Genomic DNA, 15,999 nt, shown 5'->3' on the forward strand with positions numbered 1-15,999 from the left:
TCATTTTTATGTACTTAACGGTACACAAATGTGCTAATTTAACTTCAGAAATCAGCTTCTGTATCAGACAAAATTTGTAATTTATTTGAATATCCTTTCTCTAAGTAACTGGGGTAACCTAAAATAATGATGTAACCGTGTCTATGAGTAAATCTCACAGTCGGGTAAATTCAGTGATCCTGTCCTTCCAATGGAGAGCCAGAGTGAAGGCCAGAGAATCATTGCTGAAATTATGACTAATATTGGCAGAGTTAATAATAGGCAGCTCTGTGTTTCTTAATGCCATTCATTAAAGATACAATTAGAGACAGGATATTCTCCAATACTCAATTGTTTTCCATATCAATTTTTAATTTCACCATGTACGTTCCCAATTCGGAATAAGCAACAATACACATTCAATCCTCTGAGAAGTGTTTTATGTTTGATTTGTTGACTTTGATCATCTTCTTGAGAACTAATTGACTAGAAAACAAGAAGTAACACAACTTATGCTTAATTATTGATCAGCGAACGCAGAGAAATAATTCCTTAATCAAAATCTCCTATCTATTTTTGCAAGCTTCAAACAGCTTCGTGTTGATGTAGTTTCTAAGTTAGCACGGCCTTCAAATCAAGGCTGGTGCAAGTAATACATGGAGAATTATCAAACTTCCTGGATTGTCCAGGAGTTTCTTCGTATTGAAGAATGATCCTCTGGGTAGTGCTGTGAGATACTAGGGGTGAGGGGTGGAAAGAAAATCCTGTTTGCTTGGCGATGGCTGCCACAGTGTTTGGAACAATGCCATTTATTCTTTACTGGCTCCTTTTTGACTCGGTGCATTGGCTTGAAAAAGCAGCTCAGAGGGCATCTGTGCAGGTGTGACTGACCTGCTGACACAACAGAGAGGTTACAGTAGTAAAATCCATTGTGGGTGACTAGTAGTACCGTTGCAGCTTCAATAGTTTTAAATTTGGAAAGTGCTCCAGCGACAGGGCGTTTTAAAATAATTTTAAGGGGTATGGGCATTGCTGGCTAGCATTTAGTGCTTATCCCTGAGAAGGTGGTGGTGAGCCATCTTCTTAAACTGCTGCAGACCCTGTGGTGTGGGTACACCAACCATGCTGATCGGGAGGGAGTTCCAGGATTTTGACTAGGCCACAGTGAATGATAGTTCCAAGTCCGATTGTATGTAGTTTGGAAGGAAACTTGCAGGTGGTGGTATTGTCATCCATCTGCTGCCCATGTCATTCAAGGTGGTAGAGGTTGCTGGTTTTGAAGGTGCTGTCGAAGGATCCTTGGTGATTTGCTGAAGTGCATCATGCGGAAGGTGCACATTGTGGAGGGACTGAATGTTGGAGGTGTTGGATCGGGTGCCAATCAGTTGGGGTACTTTGTCCTGGATGGTGTCAAACGTCTTGAATGTTGTTGGAACTGCACTTGCCCAGTCAAGTGGAGAGTCTTCATCACACTCTACCTGTGCCTTGTAGATGGTGGACATTCTGTAGTGAGTCATGAGATAATTTACTTGCCACAGAATTCCCAGCCTCTAACCTCGAAGATTACAAGGTTGTCGGAATAACCACAGCCCAAATTTCTCTCTGACTTAAAACTAGACAGTGACTTCATCTCATTTATTCTCTTTGTCCATTGACATAAACTCTGAATGGCACAAAACTCACACATTACTTGTGGTGCCTATGGTGCTGAAGCTACTGCAATTGTGTCCCCTAGAACCTGCCATCTCCCTTGATAGCAAAAAATATTTTCCTTTCAACAGTTTTCCACTCGACCAACATCAATACTTCCAACAAACTCCTAGCCTTTATGCAATAAAAAGATTTTTTTATCACATGTCCTGCATCTGATTCTCCATTCCATATTTTACTGCTTTCCAATTGCATCAATGCTCTTCCAGTCATGTAGCACCAAGGATCTCTTCCAGTTTTGTAGCACCGCAAGGATCTATCAACAATTTCAGCAAGTCCCCAGGAAATTGTTAATGTTTGCGAGGAATCCTAAGGACTGTGTCATATTTGTATGGGAGAAAGAGTTGCTTTGATGGCTTTGTACAAAAATATCATAAATACTTATGGAAGGAACGGACAAGATCCTCCATTTGGGAGACAATGGGCTGAATTCTCCGCCTTCGAGATTCTCCATTTTGGCGGCAGCCCGGGGGTTTCTCAATGACATGGGGCTGCTCCACAATGGGAAACCCCATTGACCAGCCGGCGGAACGGAGAATCCCGACAGCGTGCCACACCAGCGGGATGGAGAAACCCGCTCTATCTACTCTCACCGTAGCTGAATTGCATCTGATTGGGAGCGTAAGTCAGGAAGTGATTCCCAATCCTTAGCTGTGCAGATTTATGCAGGGCAAGGGTTGCATGGGATTCATAGAGTCATAGAATCCCTACAGTGCAGAAGGAGGCCATTCGGCCCATCAAGTCTGCACTGGTCCTTTGAATGAATATTTTGCCCCTGTCTATTCCGCCATCCAGCCTGTCATATCCCAGTAACCTATATTCCACATTCCTGGTCACTAAGGAGCAATTTAACAGGGCCAATCCACCTAACCTGCACGTCTTTGGACTGTGGGAGGAAACCGGAACAACCGGAGGAAATTCACGCAGACATGGGGGAACGTACAAACTCCACACAGACAGTGACCCGAGGCCGGAATTGAACCCAGGTCCCTGGTGCTATGAGGCAGCAGTGCTAACCATTGCCATCGTGATGACCCTCGGGAATCCTGAGGAAATCCTGCTATTGGTCTGCCATTTCAGCAGGCAGCCCGATAGCGTGGTCCTGCAGCTGGCCAACCTCCCCGTCCACGGAGCGCAACTTATCGCCCCCACCTCCAGATTTTATGGGTCCTCCTCTCTTTCCCCCCCCCCCGTGTAGGGGGTGACCCAAACTGCCCCCCAACATAGACCTCCTAAATAAAGAACTCTCCTCTCACAGCTGCCCCATGTAAATAAAGAGACTCCCCACAGAGACCCCCTAAGTCAAGAGACCCTCACAGACCCCCCCAGAAGAGAGACCCCTGTCAGGAAGCCCCCAGAAGAGAGACCCCTGTAAGGAAGGCCCCCAGAAGAGAGGCCTCTGTCTGGAAGCTAGGGAGCAGTCCAGCCAGAGGCAAGGGAAAACAAAATCACAGCTTTAACACTCGCCTGGGGATTTCACTGGCTGGCTCAGATCCAGGAAATAGCACCTGTCAATTCCTGGAAAAAGAAAACCAGTCAGCTGGGTTTACACCCTGTCAGATCTTTGATCTGCAAGCCATTCATTCATTTCTCATTGATACTGATTTTACTAGGCTGCGATTGACAGCTTCCACACACCTCCAGAGTTAAGTGCTGTCAGTTTGCAGCTGACCGCTTCAAATTCACTCAACAGTGAAGGGAGGTGATTGGAAAGCACTTAATTCTGGTCCCGAAGCTGTCAATTAAAACTTGATATTTATAAACATTGAGGCTACACCACTTCAAAGTTACTCAACCGGGAAGGAAGATGAATGGAACAATGCTGACAGCTGGGGGTGAGGAGGGGGGCAAATTGTCACTCAAAGCCTAGTAAAACCAATATCAAAGAGAAATGAATGCATGGCTTGCAGACCAAAGGTCTGAGGGGGTTTAAATCCAGCTGACTGTTTTTCTGTTTCTAGGAATTGACAGGTGCTGTTTCGTGTGCCTGAGCCAGCAATTGTATTGCACAGGTGAGTGTTAAAGCAGTGATTTTTTTTTCACTGCCTCTGTCTGGACTGCCCTCTAGCCTCAAGACAGGAGTCTGTCTTCTGGCGGCTTCCTGACAGATGTGTCTCTTCTGGGGTCTCTGTGGGTGTCTCTTTATTTTGGGGGTTTCTGTTGGGGGGTCTCTGGTGGGTGGGTATGGTGGGCCTAGGGTGGGCAGGTCTTGCATTGTGGGGGTGAGGGTGGCACTCCAATGGGCTTTGTGTGCACCTCTATGATAAGAGTTACCCCCTTGGCCCACCACAAGCTCCACCGCGCCAGGGCCACGTTTGTCAGGACCAGTAGTAATTCTCATTTACATGATTACCGGACTAGAGAATCACGCAGGCCCAGAGAATATGGTGCCCGGCCCATGAAGTGGATGCATGAATAACCCATTTACAACTGTCTGCTGGTGTGGGGCGCAAACCTTGATCCCGACGCCAACGGGGGGCCAGAGCATCCAAAGCAATTTCCCCCCCCCCCCACCCCCCGCGGCAATATCATTTTCTCCCCAACACTAGATTCTCCGCCTCATCGATAACTTCACTACCAGTGACATGAGCCAGATAATCCAGCCCAACATGTTTACAATTTTGCTGTTTTCATACATGTTCTAATGGCTGTTTGCAGAGCAATATTGACATGGTTCTGGAACAGATCGATGAGTAAAGCAAAACAAGAGGTTGAAAGGAAAACTGTAACTTATGCTAAAGTAAAAGATTGACTGCTCAAAATATAATGAATCAATAAGTGATTTGTTACAACAGATAAGCACCAAATTAATATTCCATTCTTTTCTCTGGCTTTAATGCTAGGCACAAAGATAAGTGCCATTTAGGTGAAGTATAAAATTACAAAGAGATACAGCACGGCACAATGGTTAGCACTACTGCCTCACAATGCCAAGGACCTGGGTTTGAATCCGACCTTGGGTGACTGTCTGTGTGGAGTTTGCATGTCCTCCCCGTGTCTGCGTGGGTTTCTTCCGGTTTCCTCCCGCAGTCCAAAGATGTGCAAGTTAGGTGGATTGGCCATGCTAAATTGTTCCTTAGTGTTCAAAGGTTAGGTGGGGTTACTGGGTTACGGGGATGGGGTGGGGACATAGGCCTAGATAGGGGCCCTCTTTCAGAGGGTCAGTGCATCCTCGATGGGCCTAATAGCCTCCTGCTGCATTGAATGGATTCCATATGAATGGATTACGTGAATGAGAAAAATGGTGGCCAATGAATTTCAATGTAAGCCAGTGTGAGATCACGTTGGACTTAATAAGGATAGAATAGAGAAATGGTGAAAAGCTATAAAAGAGTTTTCAGGGTCCAGGTGAATAGACCATTAAACATTTCATGGAGAGATGTAGAAAATAATCAAGAAAGCTAATGGAATACTAGACTTAATATTTAATGGACTAGAATGCAATAAGGTGGAAGTTATACTACGACTTTACAAAGTCTAGGTGAGAGCCTCTATGACCTCTTCTTTCAGCAACCGCTGAACCTCTGACTTGATAAAAGTCATATCTTGAGCACTGTACCGGCGACTCCTGGTGGCGACGGGCTTACAGTCGTGGGTGAGGTTCGTGAAGAGGGGGAGTGGTGCAACTTTAAGTGTTGCCAGGCTACATACCGTGAGTGGGGGCAGGGGTCCGCCGAACTTCAGTGTCAGGCTTCGGTGGCTACGCTGAAAGTCCAGACCGAGCAGCAGGGGGGCGCAGAGGTGAGGGAGGATATAAAGTTTGAAACGGGCGAATTCGGCGCCCTGGATCGCGAGGTTCGCGACACAATACCCCGTGATTTGGACCGAGTGGGACCCGGAGGCGAGGGCGATAGTTTGGGAGGCGGGATAGGTGCGAAAGGAGCAGCGCCTTACCGTTTCTGGGTGGATAAAGTTTTCCGTGCTCCGGGAGTCGAAGAGGCAGGGAGTGTCGCGCACGTTGATTTAGACCTGCAGCATGGAGTTCCGCAGGTGCTTCGGCCGTGATTGGTCAAGGGTGATCGCTCCCAAAGAACAAAGAAAAGTACAGCACAGGAACAGGCCCTTCAGCCCTCCAAGCCCGTGCCGACCATGCTGCCCGAGTAAACTACAATCTTCTACACTTCCTGGGTCCGTATCCCTCTATTCCCATCCTATTCATGTATTTGTCAAGATGCCCCTTAAATGTCACTATCATTCCTGCTTCCACCACCTCCTCCGGCAGCGAGTTCCAGGCACCCACTACCCTCTGTGTAAAAAAAACTTGCCTCATACATCTCCTCTAAACCTTGCCCCTCGCACCTTAAACCTATGCCCCCTAGTAATTGACCCTCTACCCTGGGGAAAAGACTCTGACTATCCACTCTGTCTATGCCCCTCATAATTTTGTAGATCTCTATCACGTCACCCCTCAACCTCCGTCGTTCCAGTGAGAACAAACCAAGTTTATTCAACCGCTCCTCAGAGCTAATGCCCTCCATACCAGGCAACATCCTGGTAAATCTCTTCTCCACCCTCTCTATGCCTCCACATCCTTCTGGTAATGTGGCGACCAGAATTGAACACTATACTCCAAGTGTGGCCTAACTAAAGTTCTATACAGCTGCAACATGACTTGCCAATTCTTCTATTCAATGCCCCGGCCAATGAAGGCAAGCATGCCGTATGCCTTCTTGACTACCTTTTCCACCTGTGTTGCCCCTTTCAGTGACCTGTAGACCTGTACACCTAGATCTCTCTTACTTTCAATACTCTTGAGGGTTCTACCATTCACTGTATATTCCCTACCTGCATTAGACCTTCTAAAATGTATTACCTCACATTTGTCCGGATTAAACTCCATCTGCCATCTCTCTGCCCAAGTCTCCAAACGATCTAAATCCTGCTGTATCCTCTGACAGTCCTCATTGCTATCCGCAATTCCACCAACCTTTGTGTCGTCTGCAAACTTACTAATCAGACCAGTTACATTTTCCTCCAAATCATTTATATATACTATGAACAGCAAAGGTCCCAGCACTGATCCATGCCCTCCGATCAGAAAAGCACTTTTCCATTGCTACTCTCTGCCTTCTATGACCTCGCCAGTTCTGTATCCACCTTGCCAGCTCACCCCTGATCCCGTGTGACTTCACCTTTTGTACCAGTCTACCATGAGGGACCTTGTCAAAGGCCTTACTGAAGTCCATATAGACAACATCCACTGCCCTACCTGCATCAATCATCAATCACCCAGTTGCGGGTAGTCAGAGTCCTCAGCTGAGTCGGACTCACAAAATGGCCACCCAGAGTCACGAAATGGCCACCGCCGTCGGTCGCACGTGTCGGATTTTGAAGATGCTCGCCGCCAAGATGGCCGCCCCACGATTCGCACGAGGCCGACGACGCATCAGAAGGGGGCGTGTCCGGCCAGCGCGCTGCTGCGTTGCGGGACCTGTGGGCCTCGGAGCTCGATTTTTGGGCCCGATGAGACTTTTGTTTCTGGGCTTTGGGCCCAGCCAGGCAGACCTTTGCGAAATGCCCCTTCTTTCCGCAGTCGTTGCAGATAGCGGAGCGGGCTGGGCAACAGCGTGGCCGAGTCTGGAGGGGACCGAGAGGGGCTCGCAGTGTCCGTGGAGTACGTGCGGAGATTATGGTGGGCCACTTCCAGAGAGGAGGCGAGCGTTACCGTGCCTTGAAGGTCTTTTGCTCCGTCTTCGAGGAGTCGCTGCCTGATGTATGTGGATCGTATACCGGACACGAAAGCATCTCGGATGTGCAAGTTCATATGGACTTCTGCCGTCACCTCCTTGTGGTCGCAGTTCCTAGCGAGCGCGTGAGTCTTTCCACGTACTCGTCTAGCGTTTCCCTGGAGTGCTGCCGGCAGGTCGAGAGCAAATGCCGGGCGTGTACCTCGTTTATTGGTTTAACAAAGTGCTTCCGTAGGATTTCGACCGCCGTCTCGTACGTGGTGGCCTTCTCGTTCGCGGAGGAGAGTCTGTGGCCCACCCGGGCGTGTAGTAGGCTCAGCTTGCGAGGCCCGTCAACTGTAGTGTCCGAGGTATTCGGGTTGGCCTCAAAACACCAAAGCCAGTATTTAGAAATTTTTGCAGCCTCCGGTGACCGAGAGTCCAAGTTGAGCTTCGCTGGCTTTAGACCGCAGTCCGTCTTGAAGTAGTCTGCTAATTAAATTGAGATACCCTCAATTACAACTCGAGAGAGATGGTTGGTAATACAAAGGCTTTAATTAGCAGAGAACCAGTCAGCTACCGAGAAGTGTGCTCACTGCACACTGCCCACTGGACATTACCTTATATATGGCTCCCTAGGGGGTGGAGCCGGAGGTGGAGTCTCCCAGGGTTCCAATCCCGGTCTTAAAGAGATCATTACATTAAAGGTGCAGTAACCATTCATCACACTAGCTTACTGGCCTTGGAGGTAATGCAGCATGGATCAGAATGACACCTGGATTCAAGAGGGGACATTACACAAACTAAGATTGTTTACTCTGGAAATTAGAGGTTTTGTGGAATTTTTGATCAAAGCTGTCCAAATATTCCAGAGAACTGATTTGGTAGAGACAGAAACTGGGTGCGATTCTCCCATTGGGCGGCTAACGCCGGTGTAAAAACGGGAGTGTTTTACTCCCGCGTCGGCGCCCGTTCCGAGACCCGATTCTCCAGGCCATAGTGGGGTAGCACGGCGCTGGAGCGGCCCACGCCACTCCAGCTGCCGATCCCGGCATGAACCCGGCGCCGCGGGGTCCACGAATGCGCAGTTGGGCCGGCGCCAATGAACGCATGCGCAATGGCCTTCTTCCCCGCCCCGGCCTTGACGCCAAATGGCGCAGGGCTACAGGAGCCGGCGCGGAGGAAAGGAGGCCCCCTGACCGAGAGGCCGGCCCACCGATCGGTGGGCCCTGATCGCGGGTCAGACCACTACGGAGGCTCACCCCCCCCCCCCCCCCCGCAGGCAGCCGCCGGTCCCTTCAATGCCGAGGTCCCGCCAGCTCAGAGGATGTTAGAACGCCGCCGGCGGGACTCGGCTTTTTGGTAACAGCCACTCAGCCCAATCCGGGCCGGAGAATCGGCGCGCCGGCATGGGCCAGAGAGTCAGCGCATACCCCGACCGGCGCCGCGCCGACCACTCTGGCCCCAGTGGTGCCGGTTCTCCGGCATCGTGGCGCATTTGCGCGGGCCGCCGGCGATTCTCCGACCCGGCGGGGGGTCGGAGAATTCCGCTCACTATTTCTCCTGGTTTTGGAGTCCAGGACTAGGGGACCAACATAGACTAAATATTAGAGCTCGACATTTTGGGAGTGAAGTTAGGAAATACTCGATATGCAAGGTGGGATAGAAGATTGGGGGCGGAGTTCTCCGTTTCTGAGACTAAGTTGCTGCCAAGGCAGAATTCATGGACTTTCACGACAACAAAACTGGCGCCGCACCTGGACCGATTCCGCTACTGTTAAGGGGCTAGCACCAGGTGTGCCAGGTGGAACACAATTGATTCTAAGGAGAAACGGTGCCGGATTTGCCAGGTTCGTGATTGACACTCAGGAGGATGACAAGCTGCATATACACATTCCACCCCCCACACACATCATCCCAGCCAACAAGATGGCAGCGAGGAGAGCAGATCAATGCTTCACCGACGCCGAGCTGGAGACCCTCCTGGGCACCATGGAGGAGAGGAGGGTGACCCTGTAGCCGACCCAGGAAGGAGGCTACCAGTTGCCGCTGTTCATCGTGCCTGGGCGCGGGTTGCAGAGGTGATCAGCGCTACCAGCAACCATGTCCGGATGGGCCAGCAGTGCCAGAAGAAATTGCATGACCATCGGGCACCCCAAGGGAGGAGGAGGAGGCGATGAGTTCCGTGCTGGTGATTCCCACAGCACCTCGGACTCCCCCTCAACCCCTACCCCCACCCTCCACCTCCTGTCTCAAGTGCATCCGGTGGGCAGCGGGCAGAACAGGGTGGCACACGCTACCCAGGACACCTGAACAGCAGACTGGCCCATCCAGGCCCGGTCGCCCCAGAAGGCGCCCGCCAATGGGGATCCAGGCTGCCTCCACTCCTGCTGTATCATCTGGGGAATCATCGAGATGTAACCTTTGGGCCGGAAGGCCGAACAGTTAGAAACTAGATAAGTTGGCACGGGTGCAGGGCACAGTTTAGTTATAGGGGCTAGGGAACAAATCTGTAAATATGTATTCACATTAAACACCTTTTTCCACCCTTATAACATGCCTCGATGCTCTGTCCAATGGGTGTGTGAGGTGTGCTGGGCTGGGCTGGGCGGGAGGGGAGATAGGCAGACATTGGGTTGGGGGGGGGATGGGCGGACCCTGTAGATGGCCTGGGCTCCACCCTGCCACCCCAGGTGATTCAATTGGACCGTGTGATGGAATGGCCAGCTCGCACACAGGAATCACCCAGGTGGACAGTGGAAATGCTACCGTGGGGCAGGAGTCAGATGTTGTCCAACCATGTGGAGCACTAGGGCTCATCGCAGAGTGGGTTGCTATTTGTCATCATCCTCCATCCCATGGACCAGGCACATTGTTACTGCCAACCCACGGCCCCCATCCCATAATGCTATAGGTATGTATCAGGGAGGAGTTGCAGGCTGGGGAGGGTGAGGGGATATGGGATGCAGTGTCCCTGGCCACTTCCCCCCCCCACCTCTGTTGATGAACCTGGAAGCGTTCAGAGCATCATGTGCGCATTGGCCCTGACGCCCATGACCCACCCTCTCACCCGCATCCTCCTCGTCGGACGAAGCCTGGTGTTTATCGTCCTCCCCCATCGCCCCTCTGCTGCGCGATGCTGTGGAGGATGCAGCAGGCCACCACGATATGGGCGACCCTCTCAGCATCATACTGGAGGGCATCCTCAGGAGGCCGAGGCACCGCTCGATCACGGACTAGGTCACTGTATGGGTGCCATTGTAGCGGGTCTCCGCGTTGTTCTGTGACCTCCGGATAGGTGTCATCAGCCACGACCGTAGTGGATAACCCCTGTCACCCAGGAGCCAACCCCAAGTTGTGGACGCGTCTCAAGCTGTGGGCGCGTGTCAGGAATCGTTGAGTGTGCCAGGGTGAAGGCGTTGTGTACACTGCTCAGGTATCGGGCGCAGGTGGGTATGACGCGCATCTGATGGTCACATATTAGCTGCACGATTGAGTGGAACCCATTTCGGCTTGTATAGAACGGCCTTACCTGCAGGTGCCCATAAGGGAAACATGCACCCTGTTGATTATCGCCTGGACCCGGGACATCTCGGCGATGGCTGTGAACTCCACTGCCCTGGAATCCTGGTGGGCTCGGTGCGCATTGAAGCGGATGTATTGAGCCACCTGGGCATATAGGGCCTCCATAACGGCACAATGCACCTGTACACCGAGGTCTGTGAGATCCTGGACAGGTCCCTTCTCGGCACCTGGAAGGACCCCGTGGCATAGAAGTTAAAGGCGTCTGTTACTTTGACGGCCACCGGGAGCAGTTGTCCTCTCCCATTCCCCCCGCCGTGCCAGGTTTGCCATGATCTGGCAGATATGTCGCACTGTCTCCCTGCTCAGCCGGAGTCTTCGGGATGCCCAGTCCAGCAGCTCCTCGAATGAGAGGTGATTCTGGTACATACAAGGCCACCTGCGATGCCTCCTGTCCCGGGCACCGCTCCAGTCACATGGGGGGTCACCCCGGCCACTCGGCCTGTGCCCCGTCAGCCCCCCCGTCCCCTGACCCTGGCAGCGCACCCCCACCTCAGGCAGCCTGGCCAGTGTCCGGCTCAGCAACCCGAAGTAGCTCCTCTGTGTCCTACCTCTTCTCCCTCCCTCATCCGCCACGACGGCGGTTTCACGATTTTTAAAAGCACAAGTGAACCGCGCCGTCGGGGACTTTGGCACATTGGAGGAGGAGAATTGCGCTGGCCCGGAGAATACCGGGTCGGACCCGCTAATGATATGCAAACAGTGTTTATTGTTCGTGCGTTCCAGACCGCATTGACACTACTGTCGAGGTGACGGAGAACTGCGATTTGACGCCAAATCGGAGCCCGCCCACGATTTTGGCATCGGAACTTATTCTCCGCCTAATCGCATTTCGCGATTTCGGGGTCGGCAAACGGAGAATGCAGCCCTGGAACCCTCTTCCACAAATGATGGTTGATGTTAAGTCAGTTGTTAATTTTAAATCTGAGATTCGTAGAAAAAATCAATCAATGTTATTTAGGGGTTTGGGTGATAGGTGGGTAAGGTTGAGTTAGGTCACCATGACACCACTGAGTGCTGGAACAGGCTCAAGGGTTAAATGGCCTACTCCTTCTTTGTTCTTGTGCACCTCCGTATGTGGAAAGAAGACTGTTACAGCTAACATTATGCCACAATCTCAGTGGGGCATTTTCAAACACCTTTCTAAAACTTTTCACTGAATGTTGCAACTTCTTTATTTATTTGCCAGCCCCCCCCCCCCCCCCCAATTAAACCAGGTTGATAAAACTATAAATTACTCACAATTTATTCACCAAAAATATCATTAACTGGGGAGAGCGCATGTTTCTGCCCCTTCCCCATACTGCTGTGGTCAACTTAAGTCTCTTCCAGGGTGCTTGCTTTTGCTGGGTGTGTACTGATTTTGGGCTGTATAATTTTGCTACCCTTCTCCCTCGATAAGGCTACAGTGTACCTTTTGGTACATTGAGTCTGCTTAGTGTCAAATGAGGTGAGGAAAATTAGTTCTCGGTGATTGTCAACATGTTTCTTGTTCCAATGTTCATTACCTAACCAAATAGCACGTTAAGTATATTCGCCAAAATGTTGCTCTTATTAGCCTTAGTTTTATTAGCTCTAATTCTGTCACCTTTGCTCACGAGTCGCCAGGTATCTTTCTGATACTGCCACGTGGTTCAATCTCAAGTAATGATTAATAATGCAGCACACCGCTTAATAAAAGTTAAATTAACGATCATTTATTATATACAGCAATAAATACTTAAACAATAATCCTACTTCTAGACTATTACCTACCACTAAAGGCCAATACTTAACTTTGGTGATGGCCCACCAGGTCAAGGAAACAAATGGTCTATCGAATTGGGTCTGGCCTGCGGGATTCAAAAAGGCTGGTATGGGTCGATGGTCTGGAGCACCTATCTGGTAGCGATCGCTGGAGTAAGACTTACTTGTTTCTTCGTCGAAGGGTCTCGAAGGTTGCGAGTAGGAGAAGAAGGGTCGATCTGAACTTGGCCCCTATTTTTATAGTCCCTAGGGGCTTCCCGCCTCTCGGGGCGGACCTTGAACCTGGTTCCAAGTGATTGGACTTGGTCCCAATCACTTGGTTCGATATGCTCCAATAATGGGGCGATTCCTTGATCGGGGGGGCGGGGGGGGGGGGGTGGTCGTCCACCTTTCTTTGTCTCAGCCACTGCTGGCGCCGAAAAGTCTGGATCGGCTTTATGTTGCTAATGTGTAGCAATTGTTCCCGGGGATGGCTGCTTAGTATGCAGATGGCTGGGTTGTTGTGCTGTTAATGGTTGCAGGTATCGGTCTGGGCCGACTTCCTCCGAGCCGAATACACTGTTTTGCCTGCAGCCGTCCGTTTGAGTCCTGTTGGCTGAATTTCCCATCAGCCTCTTTCGTTCGCCATTTTAGATCGGGGTTTGACCATTTTACGCGGGAATCAGCCATTTTAGGTGGCTACAACCCCTCCTTGTGATCCTAACGCTAAGCGTGAAGGATCACATAAATTTTGTTCTTTCCATTCCCTGACCGGGGGGGACACCTCCGACATGGCCACTGCTCTGACCCTAGCTATGCACACAAATTTTTACCTAAACAATTCTAAGGGCGCTATGTCAGGCAGGGGCATGCATTTACAAAATAACGAACTTGGAACCTCTAATTTTACCTAAATACACTATACTCACTAAACATTGCATTATCCTATCTTCCTAAAACATACAACAACAATCAACATTTAATATACTCTTTCCTGGCTTGGCAGTCAAGCTCAGGATCATACATTTTTTTTTGTTCATGAAAAGTTTTGCACATCTTTTTATTTACAGTAATAACGCAAGTGAATGCTCTTTATTATTTTGTTCTGGGTCGGGGGTCTGGTCATAACCGAATATAGGGGATCGGATCCGATATACCGGGATTCGAGCGCGGTACGCTCTCCTTCTCCACTTGCGGCGGCGCATAGTCTGCACTACACAGCAGAGTATTGCCAACGCTTAACAGTGCTTCAATCATGTAGGACAGGGAGTACCAGGTTATGAACCTGGCACACCAGGAAGATGCAGTATTGCTGGTGACTGGGCTGTGGGTACTGCGGGGCAGTGAAACATTAACGGTAGGGAGGTTTGAAGTAATGGTTGCGTTCCCGCGCAACCAAGTGTTCATGAAAAAAATGTTGAGCACGATGCAAGAAGTCCTCGTGGCTGTCCTGGCTGTCCTCTTTCCTTTTCCTTCTTGTGTTCTTTTGTTTTCTCCGGTCCTGGAGCCTCTGGAGTTCTGTAAAAACAAGCATAGTATCTGTAACTACCTTGGTTTAATATCTGGTGTGTTAGTGTGTCTGTCCTTTTGGGGCCAATTATTCCCTTATAATTGGTCACTATGTGTGACTCCCTCATTTCTTTTTTTGCCAAAAACAAATTTTAGGACACGGCACACTCCCGAATGACGGACCAGTGCTGATTTACCATCCAAATGTTCCAGGATGTAAATAGCATATGGCAGCAACCTAAAGGTCGCCGAAACAAATAAAAACTTTTTGAAATGAAAAATGTCAAATGAGGTGCGTATGGGCCGCGACGGGTAAGATTTGGGTGGAGTCCCCGGGTAGGACGGCTACCAATGCCGTATCTCCCCTACCCGAGCGTGTTTGACCAACGGGGGAGTCCCCAGGCAGGGCGGGTCTCGCGCTGTTTCCTCCACTGCCTGAGCAACCGACAAGAACGGGCAAAAATGTAGTCATCGTGGTGGGGTTGCTACAGTGATTCTATCCTTGAATCACAAGAGCAGCTACGATCAGGCGTCTGGTACCCGAACCGGTATCAGCTGAAGTGTGTGCAGACGAGCTAGTTCCGCTGAACAAGCGCCTGGTCGCGGTGGGTCTCTGAGGGCAAGTGCTCAGAAGTTTCAGGTGAATGGGCGTGTGGCAGTGAGAAAAATTCTCCTGTCAGACGAACAACACAAAACAAACGTACGAACAACATAAAACATCCTGCAGGTTCCATCAGGAAGGACAACACTTCTCCCAAGCGTTTCCTTTAAACATCATGTGGACACCTCAGTTCTCTGTTGCGAACAGGGTCACAAAGGGGTTGGCGGTTTGCGAGTCAGACTCGAGGTCATCCCCTTCTCCCGGGTGCCAAACTCTGGAGTGAATTAGGGCTGAAAGGGCTGCTTGGTGTGAGTTGGGGTTGCTTTCGTTGTTGCGGACGAGTCTGTAGGAATTGTTGCGGTGCCAATAAGTTGTGTCGAGTTGTGTGGGGACACAGTCGGGGTCGTCGGTGTGGTTCGATGGTCGGTGGTGGGATTTGTTTAGAAACATGATCATGAAGGGATCACTGGAGTCGAAATCGGAGTCGCTGGGTGTGGGTCCGGTTGTATGGGGATAGTAGGGAGGCGTGCTGTGGCTATCGTCCGAGTCACAGTCGCTGTCTCTGCTGCTGCAGTCTGTGGCGTTCCGGGGCGGAGTGTAGATTTTGGGGGTGGAGTCGAGGGCGAGTCTGTGGCTGGGTTGGACGTGGTAGGGGTTGGTCTGGTTACGTTGGCTGTGGGCGGGGTGTGGTCTGCTGTGTCAAGCATGACGTGGTGGGCGTGGTTTGACTGTGTTCCATAAGCCTTTAACTGGTTAATATGAAACCACGCAGTCTTACCATTTGGGTATTTTATTTTGTATACCGATGGGCTTACTTTATCCGTAATGGAGTACGGATCCGAGTATTTTGGAGACCGGAATGTGCTGGGGTTATATACAGACAACATCACTTGCTGTCCTATATCATACTCCGTTGCATGCACTGTCTTATCAAAACAGGCCTTGCGCTGTTTCTTTTTGGTGCCCAATTTAACTGCGGCTGCTAACTGAGCCGTTTTTACATTAGCAACTAATTGCTCCACGGCTTTCTCGTGGGTGAGGGCCGTAATTTCAGGGCTGGTCAGGTCTAAACCTAACAAGTATTCTGTCCCTTTCATGGGGCGTCCGATCATAAGAGTGTGGGGGGTGTAACCTGTGGAGGTGGAAACAGTGTTACGCAAAAACATCAGCGCAGAAGGGAGGACTGAGTCCCAAGTGGTGTTGTTCTGCTGGACCATTTTTCTGAGG

General features: G+C 50.5%; 1 protein-coding gene across 4 annotated transcripts in view; it reads left to right on the forward strand.

Annotated features, from left to right (window-relative positions):
- Positions 1-15,999, forward strand: part of sh3tc2 (SH3 domain and tetratricopeptide repeats 2) — a 174,547-nt gene that overhangs the window by 4,022 nt on the left and 154,526 nt on the right. The window lies entirely within an intron of this gene.

Source organism: Scyliorhinus torazame, chromosome 7 (assembly GCF_047496885.1).
Source record: "Scyliorhinus torazame isolate Kashiwa2021f chromosome 7, sScyTor2.1, whole genome shotgun sequence".
Classification (NCBI taxonomy): Eukaryota; Metazoa; Chordata; class Chondrichthyes; order Carcharhiniformes; family Scyliorhinidae; genus Scyliorhinus; species Scyliorhinus torazame.